Genomic DNA, 27960 nt, shown 5'->3' with positions numbered 1-27960 from the left:
AACATGGGATAGATGGATTGCCTGGGAAGAGGTTTAAGTGATCGCTCCACATTATGAAATGAAGGATGTTATAGGTTTCATATTGCTGGATCAGATAACCGAAACCTGCCTTAGATGCTAGGTTCCTGGACAAGGTTGTTGTTCAACAAACTTGCTTAGATGCTAGGTTCGGTCATTTCGATCCAATTGATGCTAATCAACTTCCCTAAATAGATCGATTTACGGTAATAGCATAAAAGAAACCTGCCTTAACTATTTGATTTGCTTGGGGCTGTTTCACGAGGAGAAATATAGGGAACACAGGATAGATGGATCGCCTGGGAAGAGGTTTAAGTTCTCATTTCGAATTATGAAAATAAGGATGTTATAGGTTTTAGGTTCCTGACTGAACATCTTTAGTTTCAAGTTGTTTTATTCGAATCTTTTCGTAGTTTCCTTACACAAGCACCTATAGAGGGTTCTGCACCGCCAGTAAATGCTTCCACTGCTATACTGAGCCATTGTTGTCACTAGCTTATCCTCATGTCCATTCAGACGTTCTATCTCATGGTGTGATATTTATATTATGGAGAATTTGATTGCACGAGACATGTATTTATTCTATTTTGTTTCCATATATATGTACATCTTCTAATGCATGTATGGAAATTATGTGAGAACTCTTCAAATATAGAGTAATATTATTGCAATGCCCCCTTTCCTTTGCCTTTAGTTTTTGATATTTGTGGTGTTCAAAGAAAATCGGAGTAAAGGAGACTCCATAAAACCATGCCCTTGGGATTGCAAATTTTCAAGATTTAGTATTTACTATTCCACACAGTTGATGCTATGACTCCCTTCAAATTGACTATAGAGAATGATCATTCTCACCTCCTTACACCTGTTCTAGAATAAGATAAAGCAAAAATTCAGAAGAAGTTGTGTATAATAATGGCGCTAGAGCCAATGGATCTTTACGTAATATACGCTTGAATTCTCAGATCTGTAGATAAACTAGTTCCACGAAAAATACATAGATTTGTTTGATGGAAGATCATTCCATGAAGACACACTCCACTGCCTGATCTCACTTCTTTGATACCATGTTGAAAAACCTTTTATGATCTACACATAATTACTTGTGATATTATTTACCATTAGTTTAGCTTATTCAATTTTCATCAAGTAATTATACATAAGAAAATTAACCAATACTATTATAGCTATAGTCTAAGAGATTTTACTTGAAACATAGGAACACAAATATGGGAACAAAGGAAAATTTGGATGTAGCTGGTGCAACTAGACCTTGCACAGTTGTTATAACACAGGTACAACTCCTTTTCGTCCTGCTTTGTCCTAGTGATTTGGATTTTCTATCCGAATTTTGGTATTTCGACTTGTACATTTCTTGCTCAAATTTATACATAAACACTATGTTATGTGGTGGTTTGTTTTGTTTCGGAAATCCACTAGACATAGCTTTTGTTCGGATGTAAACTAGCGCATTTTAGAAATGAAAGGGACTTTGGCAAACTCTTACAGAGGGTTCTTGGAAAGAGGCATTCGATGGACTTGGTGTGTCTTTACTCCTGATATCAAATCCTGATATATAGGTACTATGAACACCACAATATCTATTCATTTTCTGAGTTAAAACTTTCCATTCTACATTTGTATATCCTTTATCCATTCTATTTTACATGTTTAGCTCTGATTGATATGTTCTTTTTCTGCTAATGATTTTTTTTATTTCTTACTTGGTATGGAAAAATCCATAATTGAAACTAAACAGTGAAAAATATATAAATCCAGAAAAAGGCCTTTAACTACATTTCATCATGATCAAAGCCTATGGCTTTGCTAAAATAGGCCTGCAACTTTAACAACAGAAAAGCTAGAGAATCATTGTAGGTTTAAAGTGGCTTTAAGAATTATATAGCATCAAATAAACACCTCTGAGTAAATGCAGAAGCATCTTATCAAAATACTAACATTTTTTTGTACATTAAGTAAATTTCCTTTTAATCTTAGGGTTTGAAACAATTTATTTTCCCATTGAGAGGAATTTTCTTAAAACCATGTAGTAAATTTTGTCTTATCTATGGCAAAGATTTATAATTTGTTTGACTTAACTCTGTGTCTTCCCATGCTAGTCACTCTTTTAAGGATTCAATTTTTCACTGTGATAATATTTTTTTGATCAGTTGGTTCATTTCCTTTGTTATATTTTCTACCTTGTTTAACTCTGACAGTCTTCTCCACAATACCAGGGTGCCTTAATTGGTAGGTACAATAGTAGTAAGGCTGTACTTTTTGCAGGTCCATACAGTTGTAATAGTGGCAACAATTTGTCATGGTTATTGTGCACATTATAGTATGAGGGAGGTGTTGTTATGTAAGAGAGTAGATGGTATATTTCCAGTTTTGCTACTCTCAATTAATTTCAGTTTGCATGTTGTTTAAGCTTAAGCAATTCCATTTTTTCTTCAGTTCAGTTTGTAGTTCAGATTCAGCTCAGTTCAGTTCAACATGCATGATCTAATATTTGGAGGGCATGAAACCCTAGATAATCAGAGCGCTTTTGCATGATAAGGTTCCAATCTAGGTAGGGGGAACAATTCTCAAGGGCAGGGATGCATGCTTCTATTTGTATTCTAGTTGAGATGCACTTACTTGGGACACTTATCCATGCAACAAGGGTATACTAGATGACTAAACTTGGGCTAGTATTTGACTGAGTCACCTTAAGTGCTTCATGCATGTGACCAGGTACTTTGTATCTTTCCTCATCTTCCTATTCTATAAAGGAGATGTATTGAACACTTCCTTGTTGGTTAGGAATATTTCGGTTTTGAGGTATTGCATTGTATTTTCTTTTCTTTGCATTCAATAGAAGATAGATGTGATTGAGAGTTCAGATCTGTGTACATACTCTTATTATTTTTCTGTAGTGCATTTTTGTAGATTCTAGTATACCCATCAAGGGCTTTAAATTACCTAGGATATTAGGAATATTATTTTAGTGCAAAATTTACTTACTATTGTCTATATTACACGGTATCAAAGCACTTTCACTAAAACTAATAGGAAGTTGTGCATGGATAGGATTGCAACTTCTTAGAGGGAGTTGTTGAAGGGTTTTAAGGGTGGGATGCCCGAGTTTCAACAAGAGAAGTAGATTTCGACTGGTTAAAGGTTGTGGCCCATGGGGTTTGATGTCCCAGTTGCTCCAAGGATTGGATCATTATTTTTCGTGTTTGCAAATGGTGGCCTCCACCTATAATAGGTTGCAGGTTTGATTCTTAGTTCTTGATATGTTTTCATGTTTGTTTAAAGAGTTATAATCAAAAGAAGTTATGGTCTTTAGGATTGTCACATGTTGGAGGGCACTTCCAACTCTATTATAGTTTAGGATGGAACATCTCTTGGAAGAGGTTGAATTGTGGTACCTTGTGGAGAAGGAGGTTTTACTTTCAATAGATACCAAGGAGTTAGCTGAACATAATTAGAAATTGGTCAAACTCGAATGAATAGTTTTGGATTTGGTGAAGAATCATCTAACCCCTTTCATTGCAGATAAAAATATTGATAGGAAAATGCATATTACCTTGATTACATTGTATTGGAGCAAGAACATGTCTAGGAGAATTCCCTTAATGAAGAAATTGTCCATTACTTGCATGAGAAACACTACTATAGTAGTTATCTATCTGATAAAGATCAAGATTTGAGAGATCAATTAGCTACACTTGATGACAAGGTAGAAGAGAATGGACTAATTTGGATCAATTTGAATGGCTTTGGTCCATCTTGGCACCATCTTGTACAATTTGTATGTGCTTATGAGACGCTACCCTCAATCAAAAGTTTGTGGGATGCATTTATTGAGGAGGAAATTAGATTGTAGATGGTTTTAGATAGTGATGAGGATGTACTAGAGCTATACCTCATTAGGAGGGTGACGAAAGAAGGAAATAAAATAGGATTTGTGAAGGTTTAGAAGAAGAAGGAAGATTCAATCTCTTCTAACTAAAAGAATAATAATTTGAGCCATATCAAGTGCAAGAATCATGGCCAATATGCTTCTCAGTATCTTGAGAAGTATGGGAAGGGTAAACAACAATAACAGTAAAATAGTTTGCAAGAATTGTAGAAGCTTCGAGTATGGATGGCCACTATGCTTCTTAGTGTTCTACGAAGAAAGGGAAGGGTAAGCAACAACATCAATAAAACTAGTTTCTAGGAATTCTAGAAGCTTCAGGTTCATACAAGTTCATTGACAGGTGTGGTACAACCTTTGCCATGGTGTCATGCCTTTCCACCAACACTATTTCAAGTGTTTGTGGTATGTTGAGAAGTGGAGCCTCAAGACATGGTAGTAAACAAAATAGATATTTTCTATTGTCTAGATGAGTATACCTCACCACTTCTATTTAATGTTATATGCCTTTAGGACAAAGTAAATAGAGCACTCCACATGAGGTACATGATGCTACCTTCCTTTAGGAAAATGTAAATAGAGCACTGCACGCTAGAGCCAGGTATATTTAAATTTCACAACACTTTCACACACAACTAACCTACATGATTTGGACATTACCTCTTAAATGATCCTTAATAACCTACAAGCTATTTATTAGAAGCATATATTTGGATGTGAGTATAATTCATCTTACATATACATTTAGTGAAGGAAACAATATTACTAGGAGTCATCAAGGCCAACTATATGGTTGAAGATATATTTGTTGGCCTTGATGACTCTTAGTAATATTGGTTTTGTATTGGAGTTTCTAAAATACATAAGAATTATATATGGTGTATTAGCATTTGAAAAATACATACGATGTCCCAAGTAATCCTAATAATCAACTTCCCTAATGAATAGGACACCTTAAAACTCCACTAGTGGTTTTGCAGTAAATGTGGGTATCATTTATTGATAAACGTGGGATCTCAGGGAGACTTGTGTGGAAGTTGTTTGTAAAGAGAAACCAAATTTAGAACTAAAACTTTGGCATAAGTGCACTCTAAAAAAACTAAATAAGTTTCTCTTTATCCTTTCAGGGTAGCCTAGGACACCCCTACAGATAGGTAATCACTGATTGTACATTCTAGCCTCATTTGCATATTTTTTTGTCATTTGTTGGACATAAATAAAAATACCTTTTTCTACTTACTGCAAATTAAAAATGTTAAACAACTATAGTTTGATATGAATACTCTGAAGGAACGTCTCCATGTTCTAGAACCTATTATGCTTTTCTCTTAAATAAGATAAATGACCACCAATAAATTCCTTCTCTAGAAGATAGTTCTCCTACAACTGCAATCCTTCCTTGAGAGAGTATATGTTGTCCTATTAATTTCTCTGAAAACATGAGAGGTTATGATCATATAGAACTTCCTAGAGATCTCTTAATCTGAGTAGCTAAGGGAGATAAGGAAGTATCATGAATCTGACCTTGTGAATTCATCCAATTAACATCCACTGTTGAGTGCCAAAAGACCTATAGATGACCAATATCCTTGTCAAAAGAAGATGTTAATTAGGAAAATAGAGCCTTCAGCTTCGCCAATTTATTTTTATCCTTGTCCGTGTTTTCCTTAGTTTGGAAATAGTGAGTGTCACAAAAATAAAGCACGAACGCATGACTACAAATCCAATTAGAGTCTTGGTAAGCAATTCTACATGAAGTAAATTTTTTGTTTGTGTTTCAGCTGTGTTGCTTTGAAGTTATCAAACTATAGTGTTATCAAAGGACAATAGATACATGTGTTTATGATAATTATCACAATTGTAAGATATTCAACAATAAAAGTTTAAAACCATTTTTATGTGGAATATGTTCATTTAGTCTCATTTGTGTTATTGTTTTCCATAAGATAGATTCATCTTGGTCTTGTTGTTATAGTTTACCTCTATCAAAATCTTGACAAAGATGACTTTTTAAAACTTTCATGCTCACATATATCTAAAGTTAATAGTTAATCAACTTGTGAGTTGTAGGATGGTATAATGAATCAGTTCTCTCTCAAGGAGGCCATAGAGTTATGTTAGTGACAAGGTTATCATGCTTTAATCAATGAGCAAGTTCAATATGCCACAAAATTTAGATATGAGCCTTCCAAAATAATAATAACCAAGTCTGCATAGTTGCTGCAACTTTCACCAACAAATATATACTATAATTTCACTACAACAATGCTCTTCAAGGAGGTGAAGAGATTGTGTAAAATGACCATCGAGTGCCAAGTCTTGACTAATCGAACCTTCATGTGCTCAGATTATCGATAACCTTATTTTAGGGATACCTCCAACATAACCATAATGTCTCTTGAGATCAACATGATCCTTATTTAAGTTTTCTCTTACGCAATCCCTTAGCCTTATTCCTATAGCAAGTTAGATGATTCAATCCTTCAAGCAAGGAATCATAGTGACTTGACCGTATCACAGAAAATTTATATCTTAAAAGTGAAATATCCTTCAAAAACTAGAGGCACTAATACAGAGAATAGGTGCTGAACATTTGATACTAATCAATGATCATGGTGATCATGCTCAGAACTTGATGGAGGAAGTTCAGATTCTGGGACCCTTCTGAAATATGTTTTGTTCTAAGATTTGGTACTCTTGATCAATGTCCAGGATTGTAACTTCTTAGGAAAGAATCTCAACTTCAAAAGTAATGATAGAATGAATGCAAGCCTATACTCGTTCGATATATCTTAGATAGATATCTCCAGCACTTGATTAGTCCTCTAGAGATGAGAATAGTATTTCAAACAGAGATCTGTGGAGGATTGGCCTTACCTCTAGGGATAATATAAAATATCTTTCCATAAGCTTACGATGATGATACACTCTTATGCTTGATGAGTAAAACTATTATAAAGTACAAGAACATATATTGTTCTCTTCCAACTTTTTCTCGTGATAGTTGAATATCTTTAGGATTGGTGCCCATGTTTACTGATTAGGGCTTGAAAAAGGCCTTGGGAAATAACCCAGATTTGATCTCTGAATTGATTTACCACAGAGAGCTGGAGGTATAAATGAAATTATTTAGTGATTGTGATCTCTTTAGGCTTGGGCTTGTCCTCACCTGAGCTCCAATACCATGTTAATTTTTAGTTAACATGTTCTTTGCTTAGGTTAGATACTTCAGTTAACCATATGCCCATTAATCCATTTACCAATCACATTATACATTATATAATAGTAACTGATGAAATAAAATAAATGATAGATGCAAAACACAAGCCAAGACAGAAAGACACGTGAATATGGCTCAAGCTAGGGAAAAACTCCAAGATGGGGAAAACCCTTGATCAAATCTTCTTATTATTATCATCAAATGTTCAGTAGATAAGTAGAGAGAGTAAAATGATATAAAATAACTTGACAATATGAAGATCAGGCATCACTTCTCTTAGATCCATTCAATCCTCTAATCTGGGTATTTTTTTCATAGAGGAAAAATCATATTGTTATACAAGATCGGTCTAGTTAGGGAAACAATAGTCCACAACTTTCTAAGTTGACTGATAAAAAAATCCTCCTTTCTACTGCGACCTCCTTATTTCACATGATGGTCCCTTTCGTTGGCTTAAGAAGCTGGTTTATGGCCACATTGAGGTCACTGTTCATATTATCTCTGTGGTTGTGGATTAGGGCTTCTGAAGCATGCTGCTCCAGCCCTTCAATTCTGTAAACATTGCAACATTTTTCTTCTTACAAGGGCTGTATTATTTGTAGTGATCCTAGCCTGTTTTTAATTTTCCATGTCATCCTAAACAAGCACCTGAATACTATCATATAAGGTCAACAAATTTATGTTGTATTTCAACTTACTGGGCAAGTGATTCAAGGCCTGCAGTTAAGCTATGAGAATATATTCTAGTTGCAGCCAAGCTAGAGGAAGAAGTCCCATACGAAACAAATCAAAACCCATATATAATATTTTCCTTAACCATAGTGAAGAACTTCTTCCAAACTCATACCCGTTATGACAAACTCATAACCAAAATAGTCCCAACAATAACCAGAATTTATCCTCCTTAATCTTCATTGCCACAGAGATATCTTTTTTTCTTATTGATGTGTCCCAAATGAGAGAGAATGCTCCTCTATATATACAATTCAATGGGTTTGAGTGGACGTGACTTTCGATCTTCTTAAGCTGACATATAGTTGAGCCCGACCTAAATAATTTACATGAGAAAAACATAAATTCAAAATTCCACTTCTACTTATCCAAATTTGATGATATTTAGATCGATTTTGGTCCTCTCGAAAAGAGGAATTCAATGCCACAATTATATTATGAAATGAGTTGTTCAAAGTGGAATTTGGCCCTAGTTACCATTTTTAACAAAAATAACCATCAATATTTTTTTCTAGCATTTTGGGCTGAATTCACAATAGTATGCTAAGAAGTGTCATTTCAATGTATGGAAATTAGGATATATAAATGTGAGATGTATAATCTATATCTTTGGGTTATCTCCTTTTCAAATATGAGTTTTTTTAGGCTATATGTTAATTGTTTGAACTTTGAACTTTAGAATAAATTCCTGAATGGACTTCCTAAATACTCGAATGAATGGACTTCATAAGGCAGTGGTACCATAAATTATGTTATTTCAAATATTTGACTTCCATATTTTCACAAAATACAATTGATGAATATAGATACTTATGTTTAGGATTATATGTGTTGGAGCAGTTCCTTTATGTTTTACTATAATCCTGATGTTGACAAGCTTTAGCTGATTTTTTTCATCAATTGTTCATAGAATATGCAAAAGGAAATGATTGTCAAAATTTGGCAAAAATTACATTTCTCTTGATTTCTTTTTTTTATTGTTCATGACATGATAATCATGTTGTAGGAATGAGTTATCCTACAATCTGTTTCAATTTGTGGATTCTTTTTTTCCTCCCATTTTTTTACAAGGATGTATATTTCATTTTCATGTTGATGGTTTTTGCATGTATCTTAACTAGCCCCAAATGCTGGTAATGGAGCATATCTTGAGAAGTAGTCATGGACACAGACTCTATCAGAGGTTAATGTTGCAATACCACTTCCCCTTGGTACCATAAAAAGTTTAATGGTCTGTGACATAAGGAAGAGTTATTTAACAATAGGGTTGAAAGGGTAACCTCATGTCTTAGTTGTAAGTCATTTCTTTGCATTTCTTAGTTGTAAGTCATATGTTTGATTTTGAGCTTTATCACATCAATTGTTTCGATAATCCAATATGCATGGGTTGTATTTCTCACCCGATGTTAGTTACTTGACATGGTTGATATAACATTCAATTCTATGCCACTTTTATTTTAATTCAAAGATTTTATTGATTAAAATGATATTCATATTTTGATTGGTTTACTTGGAGCTTGATTTAAAAAAGTTTTGTAAATTCTAGGTGGATGTTATTTTTTCAGGGTGAGCTCTTTGTAGCAGTAAGGTTATATGATTCCTAGAACATATGTATACGACAAGTGCATATTTGGACTTTGTTGTGCATCTGTTATTCTTTATATTATTGATGGATGGTTATTGATTGATGTAAAAGAGAGGATGGGAAGGTCCTACCAATTCTCTTGAAAAAACAAAATCAAATGGAGTGGTAGAATTGTGTTTTAAAGGGTGATCCAGAAATCAACACTTGAAAGGTAGAACTTGACAATAACAAGCTATCTGATCTAGATCTAGAGACACAACAGACCATGGAAAAAAAAAACATGGTATTGATGAGTCTTTCCTGCAAATAAGCTCTAACTGTTAGACCACTGCACAAATTTCAGTTATCTGCAGTGATAATGGTGACTCTAGCTTTATTTGTATGAAAGCGACTTTGGCCATTGTCCTATTCATTTCCTATGAATGATTTTGAGTTTCAAACTCCAACTAGTTTTTTGTTAAGCTAATTAAAGGTTTGATGACAAACATATAGTTTTCTAAGCTCTTTTCTAAATCTATTTCCTTGAGAAAATTTATCTTTTTTACTTTAGGTACTGTAGATTGATACCGTGTGACATATGCTATGATATAATTGTTTGGATAAATAGACAGAAGTGTTGTACAACATAGTCTTTTTTAAATCTAAAGAAACAAAATTTCCAAATACAAAGTTTATTAATTAAGAACATCTTTTAGACTTCTTAGCTAAGTTATGATTATATTTCGATAGGGGATTTTATGTATGTTGATATTGTGTTGTCTCTTTGGTTTCCATTAGGTAACAATGGTTAATAAGGAATGTGTTCTTGAGTAGAAGACACACATCTTATTCTACTATCGACATGGATCTCCATGGTTTTCAGGCATGACAACAAAAACGCAGATGTCAGTGGGATTTCCAAAGTCTGTGTTGGATGAATTTAATACTAGTGATGATTTTGATTCCTTGTCAGATAAAGAATGTCACAAGTCAAATTCAAAAGAACAGAAGTAGCTCAAGAATGAAGGTGAAGCTATTTCTTTCTGTCGAAGTCAATTTCTTTTATTTGTTGGTTGCTATCATGTTTTGAGTGCGGACTTGTGAAATTCCAAATTGCATGTTGGTTTATGTAAAGGGGATATATATATATATATATATATATATCTATAGATATTTTTTTTTTATCATATGTCATTCATGGTTTCTGGAGATCCGTGTTACATTTCCACATAAGTTTAGATATTACTCAGATATCTAAACACCAAACAACAACAACATTGAGATTTTTCTTTCATTTAACCTATAACATATTGCATCTGTCTTCATCAATGTTCTTCTTCCATATGCTATCCACTTATGATATTTCCTTTGCAATATTTGGTGCATTTTCTAGTTATAGGTCATTTATAGATTATAAATGTCTTGAAAGTTTCACTTCTAATTGAGTATTCAACTGAACATATTGATTCTCTTATACATAATTATTTTTCCCTCCACCCACTTTTCATAACTTCCATAACCATTAGGTATGGACCTGCATCTTTGATGTTGATTTGCTTGTTTAGTAAAATATTGCCGAGACTTTAATTTATTTAAAGTTGTAGAATTTACAATTTATGAAGTTTCAAGGTCTAATTTTTAAAAGTCAAATTCTTTAAAGGGTGCTAGCTCAATGGAAGAGCACTTTCCTTACAACCAGGAGGTTGGTGGTTCGATTCCATCATGCCCTAACATGGAATGGCGATGATCAATTTTTGATGATGGAGGCTCTTTTGACCATCACCAATGAGCTTTGGTGACATTTTTTGACCTTCACCAAAATATGAAATGGCGATGCTCAATGAACACCACCATATATATGCATCAATAGTGACGACCCTCAAAGGTCCGTAACCATAAATTGTTGTTGTTGATATGAAGTGGTGACGATCGTTGTTTGCCATTATCGTCATTATTAGTGACGGACCTTGAATGTCACCACAATGCCTATACTTTTGGGAATGCAAATTTTGGTGATAGTCAATGAACATCACCATATATATGCACCAACAATGACAACCATGAAAGATCCATCACAATAAATCTTTGTTGTTCATATGAAATGGTGATGGTCACTATCTGTCATTATAATCAATATTTGTGATGGACCTTCAATGTCACCATAACACCTATACTTTTGGCGACGCCACCTTTGGTGACGTTCTTTTTTTGGTAAACACCATTGCTCATATGAAATGGTGATGGTTGTTATCTGTAATTATAAGTCATTATTGGTGATGGACTTTGAATGTCACTACAACACCTATACTTTTGGTGATGCCACCTTTAGTGATATTTAGATTTTGGTGACAGAGGCTGTTAGTCTCCTATACCAATAGGTTTCATTTTTCATGATTGATATTGGAAGTGCCAAAAATGTTCATCTTTGATGCTACAAAGGTTCCATATTTTGTGAAAAGAAAAGAGAGTTAAAAAATGTAAAGAGGGTATGCCTTAAAAGAATGATCAAAAGGCAAGAAAATGAATTGGTCAGAAAAGATAATTGAAATGAACGCCAAAGAAAGACCAGGAAAGTGGCTAACCAAAATGCCACTGCTAGCTTGCTGGATGGCCCAACAGTTCAAACTGGAACATGCCATGTTTTAAATTGCTTGTTCTAGACTAGAGAATGAATATCTGTCCAAACAGTTCAAGCTTGGTAGATGAGTAGCTAGATAGAGAAATGAAGGAGCCCAACTGCTTAATCTGGGCCCTTGGAAGACATAAGGGTAGATTTAGATAGGAGGGCAGTCAAAAGAAAAGAGAATTATCAAGGTTTGCAAGGTTAAGTGCACCCATTCAAAAGAAGAAAAAATGTTAGGCGTATTAGGCTGGGTAGGTAGTTTGAGGTTGCAGAAGCGAGGTCTGATCACCTGAGGTATTGAAAATCATATCTTATTTCATCAATAAGAGAAGGGTCAAAGCAATGGTCTAAATGACAGAACTATCAAAGCATGTCCAACTCCCCTTAAAAATTTTCTTACTAATATCCCCATGAGGACTTTAGGATCTGCCTAACCAGTCCCACTTGCACTTCCCCCCGGAGAAAATCATGTCAAGTTTTGACCTTCTTCAATAAAAAGAAGCCACATTTCTTGTGTAAAACCCTCATTTCATATTCCATCCATTTTTGTATCTAAGTTTGCAGTTCACAAGCTTAACCTCTCCCTCACACTTTGCCTCACATACCCATATTAACTCCTAACTCTATTATATAGCTCCCTAGTTACATCCCCACCCCTATTTTCTACAAAAAAACTATATAAAATTCCCAAAAAACATATTAACTATCTCGGCCCCTAGCATTATAGCTAGGTAACATAGTTATGGGAGATATTAGTCCATTTGGGGCTATTATCAACCCCTCCGTGTCCTAACCCCGGAATTAATCTAACCTCTGGTTAGGATTAATAACCTATGCCTAAACCCCCACCCATCTAAACCTGGCAATTTTGCCCCTGTAGTCAAATCCCAACGTTTAATGTTAAAATGTTTTAAATTAAAACATTAAGCTATATTACCCCGCACTAACCCAACCCACAAAACCCACCTAAACCAAAGTTTCAACCCACCGCAGTGCAATATTATTTAATATACGGGAGGGACCCGCGCCAAAGCTGCACGCCACTCCAAAACACCCCGCCAGCAGTCCGTTCCCCGCCGCGCCAGATCCAATGGTGGGCGGGTGTTTTCAGCCCACAACACGCCGGGGGTTAACGTCTGGGGGATGGGCGGTTTCCCTGCCGTACCCCCGCCACGTGTCGACCGCCCGGGGTGTTTGGAGGCCCCTCCCCCAAAACCGCCTCTGCTCAAAGGTGGTGCGGGGAAACCGGATACCACCATCTGTCCCATCACGTCAGCAATCACGTCAGCCATGACATCACCACCCTGTCTCCGCCGCTGCCCCACGTCACTCGCCACTTTGTCCGCCCGCGTCCACGTTGTGCCACCATGTCCCGCCACGTCGTCATCCGAGTCAGCGTCCACGTCACCCGGCCGTACCCGGGACCCACGAATGACGTCATCGCGGGAAAGCGCCAAAAGCGCATATGTGCCAAATTTTTTATTAAAAACGCGCAAAGTGACCATTTTCGGTCATTTTCATTGCAAAGTTTGGAGAGCGCCATTTTGTTTTTCACGCCATATTACCTCCAGATTTAAAATTTGAACAATTCGAATGCCGCCACCTGCAAATTCAAAGTCAGTACTCTCCATTCAATCATCTTAACCACCCTCGGCGCTACCTAAACTAGGTATTTGCCGAATTCCATCTGTTCGCCCCTGTTCTTCCCGTTTTCTCAAATTTTTTCACTCAATTACCTGCAATCTCCTAAGTTAATGTTTTTGTCCCTCATAAATTTGGCCTAAATTCATTGATACACCCCCTGTTTAAGAGAACCACGGTCCATTCACGATTTCACCGTGCCAAAATCCATTTTCGAGCTTGAATTACCAATATAATTTTATACCTGCTCAGCATTGTTCCCTTTTGCCGCATTTCACTCCAAAACCTCAGTGCAGTGAGCTGTGATAATCGCTTTCCCCTCTGCATTTGGCCCTCACAATCTCTAAATTCAGAGAATTTGCTAAAAAGAAACCAAAGCTTAAATCAAACTCTGCAAAGTTTGTTGTTTTCACCACAACCACAAATATTGAAGACTTTTGGTTCAGTTGAACTCATTCTGCCACCCCTCTACAAATCCTCACAAGCAGTTATCCTCAGTCTGTTTATATTCAAAAACTTCACTCTAAAGATAACATCTGAAAGGTTCTATAATGGCTACTCCATCAGCTCTTAGTGTCACTCCTATGAATCCACCAAACAAAGAACTTGAAGCCATGCCTCTTGCTGATAGAGATTAACTTATTCAAGATCTAGTTGGTGACAGAAATCACTTGCAGACCTTCTACCAGTTGAGAAACAGCTATCAAAGCAACTGTGTTAATTTTGGTATGTTCTATGCTAGAGAAATTTATTTAAATTTTCGCAGTTAGCAATCACATCAACATTACGATAAACTGCAGATAGAACATAAATATAATATGCAGAAGACAAGCCAAGACAAGAGGACACAAGATATGGCACAAGCCAGGGACAAACCCCACTTGATCAAATCTTCTTTTATCTTCAAAGTTCAGCAGAGAAAGAGAGAGAGAGAGAGAGAGAGAGAGAGTACAATTACAACAGAAGTCAACACTTTGACTTGTCTAGATCTAAGCATAGATCATCTTCTATAACAATGAGATCAGTTGAAGACATTCTGCTGCAACTGATTCTCCAAGGTGACTCCTTAACCTATCATCGTGCTGCATCTGGTTCTCTTGCTGTACCACTCATACTGCACCATACTTCACTAATCACGCTGCTCAAGTCCATGATCTTATCCATTATCATGCTACCCTTCATGTTCATGATCTTATTATGCTGCCCATACTAATATGCATCATCATCAAGCTATTGTCCTTACAGATGTGTATCTAGAGAGTAGGCTGAGACAAGGAGTGTCCCTTCAAGACTCTTGCCTTCACAAGTATACCTGAGACAACGTATCTCCATGACTGTGCATAAGGTGTCTACGTGACAGTGTATAGATATATCCATGACCTGCATATAAATGTTGCCATGGCCTACAAATAAATAATTCCACGTCCTGTATATAATTTCCATGGCCTATATATAAATTCCATGGCTGCGTATATGTATCTCAATGACCTGCGTATAAGTCTTCTCCTTTACAGTGTTAAGGGCATCACATGGCTGTAGTTTAGGGTTACGTAATGATGTCATCTTCACACTGTGATTGGCAGTTACAGGTCTCTCATGACTGCGGCTTCCTTCTATGACTACGTTGATATGTCTCCCATGACAGCGTGAAGATGCCACTACCTTCATTTGCCTGTAGATCTTTATGTCCTGTGAGGTATATCACCATGACTGCCCTGCATATCATCACTGTCCAGCATTTCAATATATCATAATGAGATCTGTGAGATATATCTTTGTGTGGACATGATATATATATTGCATATAGTTTCCAGATCTACACTGCCAGATCTCAGATCACACACGGCTTCATCGTTTCTGTCCTGCGTATATTTGCTGCATGAGGGTATCACTTAACTGTTTCCATACGTCATGAATATGACGGGCTATATGACTGCGTTCCTTATATGTGACAGTCTAGCGTGAAGCAGATATTTAAATTGTGTTAACCATAATCCTGACTGCATTGATGCACTGCGTACCACGCTGGTAGATCCATTATAGACTGAGTCTGATATATTACAAGACGAGAGTGTCTCAACATGACTATTCTGGGCAACGTATAACTTGCGTATAACATCACTATTCTGGGCAGCGTATACCTGTGTATATATTTACAGCGGAATATCCTCTTGATGAACAACGTGAAATTTCTCTTCATGAACTGTATATACATATTTATGATTAGCATATAAGTTGACTCCATTACAGCATGTATATATCTCTATAGCTATGAATGTATGTTGCCATTGCTACGTTGAGGGAGTCTCCATTGACTGCGTAGATTAGGGCCTGCGTGCCTCATATTAGGTCTTTTTCTGCTGCTCATCCTTATATGCCTGCGGCTTCCTGCGATTAGGGCATCACCCTTGGGCCAGCGTATCTTTTGGTTCTCTCCTTCCAAAAACCCAAACGTGGAGAGGAGATCACCTGAAGAATACATGTCCAAATGACTTCAAATCCTCATCTATTTATACCAAAACGAGGATGATGAATAGACACGTCGGTTGGGCTTCTAGAGCCTACATAAGAGCTGGTCAGCTTGACTATAATTACATAAACAAAATAAATTGATATCTCCATAAATACTTATCGGAATCGGATGATCTTTGGATCAATCCTACACCTCTCGACGAGTGGGATCCAATAAAAATATCAGCTGCCATAAATAAGCTGACCCACATGGAGTTTGGCCCTAGTTGCCAATTTAACACTCCCTCTCAACTAGGGAGAACTCCATCCGCTGATCCATATGTACAACTGTACTATCTTGCACTACTCTGCCTAGCTTTGCTGGCTCTACTCAGCTCTGCTGGCTTTGCTCTACTCTGCTCAGCTCTGCTGGCTCGGCTCTACTCTGCTCAGCGCTACTGGCTCTGCTAGCTCTGCTCTGCTCAGTGCTGCTGGCTCGGCTCTGCTCTGCTCAATGCTGCTGGCTCTGCTAGCTCTGCTCTGCTCATTGCTGATGGCTCTACCCTGCTCAGCTCTACTGGCTCTGCTCTACTCAGCTCTACTCTGCTAGATTTGCACTGCTGGCTCTGCTCTGCTCTTCTCATCTCCACTGAACTATGAAGAAGAAGAATTGATCGAGAATGAGTCATATCATTCTCCACTGACCTGAAGTTAGTCTCAGAGTGCATACCACTAGTCCCAGACCAGTCTCAACTGACTTGAAGTCAGCTTCATAGTAAGTACCACTCCTACCACTGGTCCCAGACCAGTATCGCAGTCTCAGAGTGTACCACTAGTCCCAGACCAGTCTCAACCGACCCGAAGTCAGTGTCATAGATGTACCACTCTCACTGGTCCTAGACCAGTACTGCACTGACACGAAGTCAGTCTCGAAGTATGTACCACTGGTCCCAGACCAGTCTTAGCCGACCCGAAGTCAGCGTCATAGCATGTACAACTCCTACCACTGGTCCCAGACCAGTATCATTGAGCCCAGATCAATGGAGGACATCCTAGCGTAGGTAGTATGGTAGATACAACGATGCATCCATTGGTACTACTATGGTCCCTAACTTCATTTCCCTGCTCATTGATCAGATGAGAGGTACTTCCCATGAGTCCCAGACTGCATGGGTAGGATGCCTCGACAAGAGAACTTAATCAATCCTGTCCTTACAGGAGAACACATCAATCCAGGCCTCACAAGAGAACACATCAATCCTGCTACAATCGCCATGGAGAACACATCAATCCAGGCCTCACAGGAGAACTAATCATCCTGCTACACAAGAGAGCGAATCATCTTGTCCCACAAGAGAGCGAATCATCTTGTCCCACAAGAGAGCGAATCATCTTGTTTCAGTGCGCACCACCAGCGGAGGGTGATTCACCCCGTGGTCGTATGTTGCTCCAATAGAACTGCAAGCCCCCCAAAGCTCCTAGAGCTCAATGTATGCAGCATGCAAGACCCTTTTACAAATGTCTCTCGACGACTCCAAGTCGTTCGGGAAAATCACAAATTTGATCTTTCCTCAGGGCTCTGTCGTATACATCATCTCAGTGTGATGGAGCCTCCTTGATCATCGACTTACCATATCCCAGATAAGGCAGTAATTGATGTCTATCTGCTGGAGTAATTGTCAAATACGAGATTCCTCAATAATCGAATCCCATCTCTGGTTGTCACAGAGATTCACAGTGGTATTCATCATGTGTACAAACAGCTCACTGAAGAGCTTCAGCAACTAGACTGCCTCACAAAAGGCCACACTATTAGCAATGTATTCTGCCTTGGTGGTGCTCAGAGTCATCGACTTCTGCTTCCTGCTCATCCAGGATATCGAGGCAGATTCCAAAGAGAAACAACACTGAGAAGTTCTCTAGTGATCCTCCATACTGCCTGCCCACTCATCATTCGAATAATCATGTGGTTTCATATTTCTGGCGATGTATCTCAATTCATGAGAGATTGTGCCTTGAAGATATCTTAGAAGATTCTTGCCACCAATCTAGTGAGGCTCAACCAAATATGAGCTCACCATGCTAACTGCAACACAAATGTCTGGACGGAGGTTCTCCAAGAACATCAACGTGAATGAGTTTATGAAACTCAGAGGCATTTCCCAAATCTGGTCCGACATCATTACCATATAACTTCTGAAAGTTAAGATCCTCAAGGCAGTCACAAGCTTGCAACTTATCTTCCCACATTCAGAATCCAACTTCCTCTGTCTCCTATAAATGAGAGGGTCTGCACCTGTCATACATAGGTGCCGGTACGAGAGGTTTATCATCCACAACCTTCGAGTAATGGTTTGGATCGGTTTCACTCCTAGTGAATCTCAGCTGCATTAGACAACTATAATCCTCTCATACTATGCCTGAGGTGTTTTTCTTCAAGCCATAGAGGGCTTTCTTCCACCTGTATACATGAGATTCCTTGATCATGATTATCAAACTCCTCGGGTTGTTCCAAACCTGTGAACTTGCTGCATGAGGGGAATGGTCCCCTTATAATATTTTCCTTCGGTACATTTCAGACATGTACCTTCATGCTTCTTTTTGAATTCAGGCATCCTAGTCACCATCTGACTCACAGACCTCTGGTGCTGAGTTAATGGACATGGTCCCCAGTGGACTTCCTGCAACTTGATACAACCCTGAACTCAAAAACATCTTTAAAAAATCTATTTTCAAACACGTAAGTGCCACCTTGTAACCTTTGACTTACATTTCCGAGATAGACATCAAGTTCAATCAGGTACATAAAAGAGATTTTGGGGTTCCTTGCTTTCGTGGAAGAGTCGACCATTGTCTTTGATGACCCGCAGCTCTGTCATTCGGGCACTCCTTCACATAAGGGCCGAACTCATAACCAAGACATCTACCTTTCCTTCCTACCCTTAGATCTGAACTTCCCAATGAAGTGATGCCATCAGAAGTTTTGCTGCGCCATTTTAATAACATTCTCTGCTTCAACTTCACCCTAGGTGAATTATGAGGAACCCATTGATCTTTTGTCTTGTCCCAACTGTATTTGGTGATTGATCTTTCACTCTTGCTTGGGGATTGTCTTCACCTCAGCTCTGATACCATGTTAATTTTGGTATGTTCTATGCTAGAGCAATTTATTTAAATTTTCACAGTTAGCAATCACATCAGCATTACGATAAACTGCAGATAGAAAATAAATATAATATGCAGAATACAAGCCAAGACAAGAGGACACAAGATATGGCGCAAGCCAGGGACAAACCCCACAATGTGTGGGGAAACCCTTTGATCAAATTTTCTTTTATCTTCAAAGTTCAGCAGAGAAATAGAGAGAGAGAGAGAGTACAATTACAACAGAAGTCAACACTTTGACTTGTCTAGATCTAAGCATAGATCATCTTCTATAACAATGAGATCAGTTGAAGACATTCTGCTTCAACTGATTCTCCAAGGTGACTCCTTCACCTATCATCGTGCTGCATCTGGTTCTCTTGCTGTACCACTCATACTGCACCATACTTCACTAATCACGTTGCTCATGTCCATGATCTTACCCATTATCATGCTGCCCTTCATGTTCATGATCTTATTATGCTGCCCATACTAATATGCATCATCATCAAGCTATTGTCCTTACAGATGTGTATCTAGAGAGTAGGCTGAGACAAGGAGTGTCCCTTCAAGACTCTTGTCTTCACAAGTATACCTAAGACAGCATATCTCCATGACTGTGCATAAGGTGTCTACGTGACAGAGTATAGATATATCCATGACCTGCATATAAATGTTGCCATGGCCTGCAAATAAATGATTCCACGTCATGTATATAATTTCCATGGCCTATATATAAATTCCATGGCTGCGTATATGTATCTCAATGCCCTGCATATATGTCTTCTCCTTTACAGTGTTAAGGGCATCACATGGCTGTAGTTTAGGGTTACGTAATGATGTCATCTTCACACTGTGATTGGCAGTTACAAGTCTCTCATGACTGCGGCTTCCTTCTATGACTACGTTGATATGTCTCCCATGACAGCGTGAAGATACCACTGCCTTCATTTGCCTGTAGATCTTTATGTTCTGTGAGGTATATCACCATGACTGCCCCACATATCATCACTGTCAAGCATTTCAATATATCGTAATGAGATCTGCGAGATATATCTTTGTGTGGAAAACATATATATATTGCATATAGTTTCCATATCTACACTGCCAGATCTCAGATCACACACGGCTTCATCATTTTTCTCCTGCATATATTTGCTGCGTGAGGGTATCACTTAACTATTTCCATATGTCATGAATATGACGGGCTATATGACTGCATTATCTATCTATGTTCCTTATATGTGACGGTTTAGCGTGAAATGAATATTTAAATTGCGTTAACCATAATCCTGACTGCATTGATGCACTGCGTACCACGCTGCTAGATCCATTATAGACTGAGTCTGATATATTACAGGACGAGAGTGTCTCAACATGATTGTTCTGGGCAGCGTATAACTTGCGTATAACATCACTATTCTGGGCAGCGTATACCTGTGTATATATTTACAGCGGAATATCCTCATGATGAACAGCGTGAAATTTGTCTTCATGAACTATATATACATATTTATGATTAGTGTATAAGGTGACTCCATTACAGCATGTATATATCTCTATAGCTATGAATATATGTTTCCATTGCTACATTGAGAGAGTCTCCATTGACTGCGTAGATTAGGGCCAGCGTGCCTCATATTAGGTCTCTGTCTGCTGCTCATCCTTATATGCCTGCGGCTTCCTGCGATTAGGGCATCACCCTTGGGCCAGCGTATCTTTTGGTTCTCTCCTTCCAAAAACCCAAACGTGGAGAGGAGATCACCTCAAGAATACATGTCCAAATGACTTCAAATCCTCATCTATTTATACCAAAACGAGGATGATGAATAGACATGTCGGTTGGGCTTCTAGAGCCTACATAAGAGCTGGTCAGCTTGACTATAATTACATAAAAAAAAAAAATTGATATCTCCATAAATACTTATCGGAATCGGATGATCTTTGGATCAATCCTACACCTCTCGACGAGAGGGATCCAATAAAAATATCAGCTGCCATAAATAAGTTGACCCACATGGAGTTTGGCCCTAGTTGCCAATTTAACACTCCCTCTCAACTAGGGAGAACTCCATCCGCTGATCCATATGTACGACTGTACTATCTTGCACTACTCTGCCTAGCTCTGCTGGCTCTACTCAGCTCTGTTGGCTTTGCTCTGCTCTGCTCAGCTCTGCTGGCTTGGCTCTGCTCTGCTCAGCGCTATTGGCTCTGCTAGCTCTGCTCTGCTCAGTGCTGCTGGCTCGGCTCTGCTCTGCTCAGCGCTGCTGGCTCTGCTAACTTTGCTCTGCTCAGTGCTGCTGGCTCTGTGGGCTCTGCTCTGCTCAGCTCTACTGGCTCTGCTCTACTCAGCTAAGCTCTGCTAGCTTTGCACTGCTAGCTCTTCTCTGCTTTGCTCATCTCCGCTGAACTATGAAGAAGAAGAATTGATCGAGAATGAGTCATATCATTCTCCACTGACCTGAAGTTAGTCTCAGAGTGCATACCACTAGTCCCAGACCAGTCTCAACTGACCCGAAGTCAGCTTCATAGTAAGTACCACTCCTACCACTGGTCCCAGACCAGTAGCGCAGTCTCAGAGAGTGTACCACTGGTCCCAGACCAGTCTCAACCGACCCGAAGTCAGTGTCATAGTATGTACCACTTTCACTGGTCCCAGACCAATACTACACTGACACGAAGTCAGTCTCGAAGTATGTACCACTGGTCCAAGACCAGTCTCAGCCGACCCGAAGTCAGCGTCATAGCATGTACAACTCCTACCACTAGTCCCAGACTAGTATCATTGATCCCAGATCAATGGAGGACATCCTAGCGTAGGGAGTACGATAGATACAACGATGCCTCCATCGGTACTACTATGGTCCCTAACTTCATTTCCGTGCTCATTGATCAGATGAGAGGTACTTCCCATGAGTCCCAAACTGCATGGGTAGGATGCCTCAACAGGAGAACTTAATCAGTCCTATCCTTATAGGAGAACACATCAATCCAGGCCTCACAGGAGAACTAATCATCCTGCTACACAAGAGAGCGAATCATCTTGTCCCACAAGAGGGCGAATCATCTTGTCCCACAAGAGAGTGAATCATCTTGTCCCACAAGAGAGCGAATCATCTTGTCCCACAAGAGAGCGAATCATCTTGTTTCAGTGCGCACCACCAAGCGAGGGTGAGTCACCCTGTGGTCGTATGTTGCTCCAATAGAACTGTAAGCCCCCCAAAGCTCCTAGAGCTCAATGTATGCAGCATGCAAGACCCTTTTACAAAGGTATCTCGACGACTCCAAGTCGTTCGGGAAAATCACAAATTTGATCTTTCCTCAGGGCTCTGTCCTGTACATCATCTCAGTGTGATGGAGCCTCCTTGATCATCGACTTACCATATCCCAGATAAGGTAGTAATTGATGTCTATCTGCTGGAGCAATTGTCAAATACGGGATTCCTCAATAATCGAATCCCATCTCTGGTTGTCACAGAGATTCACAGTGGTATTCATCATGTGTACAAACAGCTCACTGAAGAGCTTCAGCAACCAGACTGCCTCACAGAAGGCCATACTATCAGCAATGTATTCTCCCTTGGTGGTGCTCAGAGTCATCGACTTCTGCTTCCTGCTCATCCAGGATATCGAGGCAGATTCCAAAGAGAAACAGCACTGAGAAGTGCTCTAGTGATCCTCCATACTGCCTGCCCACTCATCATTTGAATAATCATGTGGTTTCATATTTCCGGCAGTGTATCTCAATTCATGAGAGATTGTGCCCTGAAGATATCTTAGAAGATTCTTGGCACAAATCTAGTGAGGCTCAACCAAATATGAGCTCACCATGCTAACTCCAACACAGATGTCTGGACGGAGGTTCTCCAAGAACATCAAAGCGAATGAGTTTATGAAACTCAGAGGCATTTCCCAAATCTGGTCCGACATCATTACCATATAACTTCTGAAAGTTAAGATCCTCAAGGCAGTCACAAGCTTGCAACTTATCTTCCCACATTCAGAATCCAACTCCCTCTGTCTCCTATAAATGAGAGGGTCTTCACCTGTCAGACATAGGTGCCGGTACGAGAGGTTTATCATCCACAACCTTCGATTAATGGTTTGGATCGGTTTCACTCCTAGTGAATCTCAGCTGCATTAGACATCTATCAATCCTCTCATACTATGCCCGAGGTGTTTTTCTTCAAGCCATAGAGGGCTTTCTTCCACCTGTATACATGAGATTCCTTGATCATGATTCTCAAACTCCTCGGGTTGTTCCAAACTTGTGAACTTCCTGCATGAGGGGAATGGTCCCCTTATAATATTTTCCTTCGGTACATTTCAGACATGTACCTTCATGCTTCTTTTTGAATTCAGGCATCCTAGTCACCATCTGACTCACAGACCTCTGGTGCTGAGTCAATGGACATGGTCCCCAGTGGACTTCCTGCAACTTGATACAACCCTGAACTCAAAAACATCTTTAAAAAATCTATTTTCAAACATGTACCTTTCCATCGATAAGTGCCACCTTGTAACCTTTGACTTCCATTTCCGAGATAGACATCAGGTTCAATCAGGTACATAAAAGAGATTTTGGGGTTCCTTGCTTTCATGGAAGAGTCGACCATTGTCTTTGATGACCCGCATCTCTGTCATTCGGGCACTCCTTCGCATAAGGGCCGAAATCATAACCAAGACATCTACCTTTCCTTCCTACCCTTAGATCTGAACTTCCCAATGAAGTGATGCCATCAGAAGTTTTGTTGCACCATTCTAATAACATTCTTTTCTTCAACTTCACCCTAGGTGAATTATGAAGAACCCATTGATCCTTTTGTCTTGTCCCAACTTTATTTGGTGATTGCTCTTTCACTCTTGCTTGGGGATTGTCTTCACCTCAGCTCTGATACCATTTTAATTTTGGTATGTTCTATGCTAGAGCAATTTATTTAAATTTTCACAGTTAGCAATCACATCAGCATTACGATAAACTGCAGATAGAACATAAATATAATATGCAGAAGACAAGCCAAGACAAGAGGACACAAGATATGGCGCAAGCCAGGGACAAACCCCACAATGTGTGGGGAAACCCTTTGATCAAACCTTATTTTATCTTCAAAGTTCAGCAGAGAAAGAGAGAGAGAGAGAGAGAGTACAATTACAACAGAAGTCAACACTTTGACTTGTCTAGATCTAAGCATAGATTGTCTTCTATAATAATGAGATCAGTTAAAGACATTCTGCTTCAACTGATTCTCCACGGTGACTCCTTCACCTATCATCGTGCTGCATCTGGTTCTCTTGCTATATCACTCATACTGCACCATACTTCACTAATCACGTTGCTCATGTCCATGATCTTATCCATTATCATGTTGCCCTTCATGTTCATGATCTTATTATGCTGCCCATACTAATATGCATCATCATCAAGCTGTTGTCCTTACAGATGTGTATCTAGAGAGTAGGCCGAGACAAGGAGTGTCCCTTCAAGACTCTTGTCTTCACAAGTATACCTGAGACAGCGTATCTCCATGACTGTGCATAAGGTGTCTACGTGACAGTGTATAGATATATCCATGACCTGCATATAAATGTTGCCATGGCCTGCAAATAAATGATTCCATGTCCTGTATATAATTTCCATGGCCTATATATAAATTCCATGGCTGCGTATATGTATCTCAATGCCCTGCGTATAAGTCTTCTCCTTTACAGTGTTAAGGGCATCACATGGCTGTAGTTTAGGGTTACGTAATGATGTCATCTTCACACTGTGATTGGCAGTTACAGGTCTCTCATGACTGCGGCTTCCTTCTATGACTACGTTGATATGTCTCCCATGACAGCGTGAAGATGCCACTGCCTTCATTTGCCTGCAGATCTTTATGTCCTGCGAGGTATATCACCATGACTGCCCCGCATATCATCACTGTCCAGCATTTCAATATATCGTAATGAGATCTGCGAGATATATCTCTGTGTGGACAGCATATATATATTGCGTATAGTTTCCAGATCTACACTGCCAGATCTCAGATCACACACGGCTTCATCATTTCTGTCCTGCGTATATTTGCTGCGTGAGGGTATCACTTAACTGTTTCCATACGTCATGAATATGACGGGCTATATGACTGCGTTATATATCTGCGTTCCTTATATGTGACAGTCTAGCGTGAAGCGGATATTTAAATTGCGTTCACCATAATCCTGACTGCGTTGATGCACTGCGTACCACGCTGCTAGATCCATTATAGACGGAGTCTGATATATTACAAGACGAGAGTGTCTCAACATGACTGTTCTGGGCAGTGTATAACTTGCGTATAACATCGCTATTCTGGGCAGCGTATACCTGCGTATATATTTACAGCGGAATATCCTCATGATGAACAGCGTGAAATTTCTCTTCATGAACTGTATATACATATTTATGATTAGCGTATAAGGTGACTCCATTACAGCATGTATATATCTCTATAGTTGTGAATATATGTTGCCATTGCTACGTTGAGGGAGTCTCCATTGACTGCATAGATTAGGGCCTGCATGCCTCATATTAGGTCTCTGTCTGCTGCTCATCCTTATATGCCTGCGGCTTCCTGCGATTAGGGCATCACCCTTGGGCCAGTGTATCTTTTGGTTCTCTCCTTCCAAAAACCCAAATGTGGAGAGGAGATCACCTCAAGAATACATGTCCAAATGACTTAAAATCCTCATCTATTTATACCAAAATGAGGATGATGAATAGACACGTCGGTTGGGCTTCTAGAGCCTACATAAGAGCTGGTCGTCTTGACTATAATTACATAAACAGAATAAATTCATATCTCCATAAATACTTATCGGAATCGGATGATCTTTGGATCAATCCTGCACCTCTCGACGAGAGGGATCCAATAAAAATATTAGCTGCCATAAATAAGCCGACCCACATGGAGTTTGGCCCTAGTTGCCAATTTAACAAACTGTGACATGTATGGTATATGGGAGTCCAATTTTCCTTATTACTTCCTCCCATCTGTCAATATTTTTCCTGAGATCATCCGCTTATGTGCCGAGAACTATGAGCCAACTCAGAGAGCTGTTAAGTCTCCATATAGGAGCATACTTTTCCATATTACTCCTAACTCCATCAACCAAATGCTCAACTTCAAGTAGACTCAACTGTTATTTCCCTTTTCCATGAACTATTTTCTAGATGCAGGCTCCAAACTCTCCAGTTCTGACATTGAAAAAATTACCAAGACGTTCATGAGGGCAGACCACTAGCCTACAGGGCCACCTCCTTTCTTATATGTCCATTTCAATGAGGTGGGCAAACTACTAGTTGATATGATCTCTTATGTGCTGGGTTTTAAAACAAGTGAGCACATTGATGAAACAGTGTTGGTGTTATTAGCTGCATATAGTTCAGGACAACCCCTAACATACCAGTATAACTATGCCAAGTTCATATCCAATAAAATACATGACCGGCTATTGAAAGTGGATAGGGAGGGAGTATTCAAATATTCATCATATATCTACCACTTATTCATGTATTACCAGTCTGAAAGCTTCCAATGCCCCATCAAGAAATTGGATTGTAGGGGTGAAAAGAGGTCTGTCATCTTTTGGTCATCAGTTTTCCATGAAGTTCAAAACTCTTCATTTTCTTACTGTGAGTTTATTGACCAATTTGTATACCCAGTATCTTGCCTCCTAATGAGATCCCCTCCTCCCAGATTGTCATTTGAGATACAGAAGACCTTGCAGTTGTCCAAGAGTTATAAAATAGGTGATTGGTACCTATATCAAAATCACACTGTCATTAGAATCTATGACTGTGAGCTCTGTCCTTTCAGGCTGCCAAGGTATGTACCAATGAGACTGTTTGCCTTGGAATACTATAGGCAACTCATTAGTTCTGATATTACCCATTTTTATAGTGCCAAAAAGAAAGATCACATCAAATTCAAAGACCATCTAGGCCCCTTCATTATGAACAAGAAAGAAGGTTGGCAAGATGCTGATCAAATTGTCAGGGACAAATATAAGTTAAAGAGGAGCTTCTGGTGGGTCCCATATGACCCGGAAGGTTTTATCAGTGCCAGAAGAGTTAAATACAGGCTGCTAGGTTATGACCATTGTAAATATCCTCAAATTGAACAATATGCCAACCAAGATGAGTGGTTGCAAGGCACATTAGTTGAGGAACTGACTCAAGAGGAAATAATGGAGAAAAATGTCAAGGATTTAGAAAAAACTCTTGACTTGGATTCTTTGTAGCAGGTAACATTCAAGTTGCCACATCAAATTGGAGAAGGTACATCCGCGGCTGCAGCCCCACAATCTGCCAAGGGACCATCTACATCAGCAACAGGTACAACAAAAGGGAAGGAGATAATGGATGCAGAGAAAGAAGTGATTACAGAACAACCTGCCTCTTCAATGGAGCGACCTCAAGTACAGGCTCCTCTACAACAAACAGAAGCACCAATAGCGCCTGCCTTACAGACTCCTGCCCATGAGGAAAGAGGTAGGAAATGAGACCGCGATGACTCCACACCTGCTAGTGGGTCCACTCAGCAGCCCGAAGCCAAGAGGCAAAAGGTTGATTCTCCAATTGTGGAGGAAATCAGTGAAGAAATCCTTGGAAGTCCAAGGAAAGATAGAGAAGACAGTAA

This window comes from Pinus tabuliformis, chromosome 2_2 (assembly GCF_031772625.1).
Source record: "Pinus tabuliformis cultivar Carrire ecotype Pingquan chromosome 2_2, CPIR1, whole genome shotgun sequence".
NCBI classification, from domain to species: domain Eukaryota; kingdom Viridiplantae; phylum Streptophyta; class Pinopsida; order Pinales; family Pinaceae; genus Pinus; species Pinus tabuliformis.
This window is presented reverse-complemented; position numbering follows the sequence as displayed.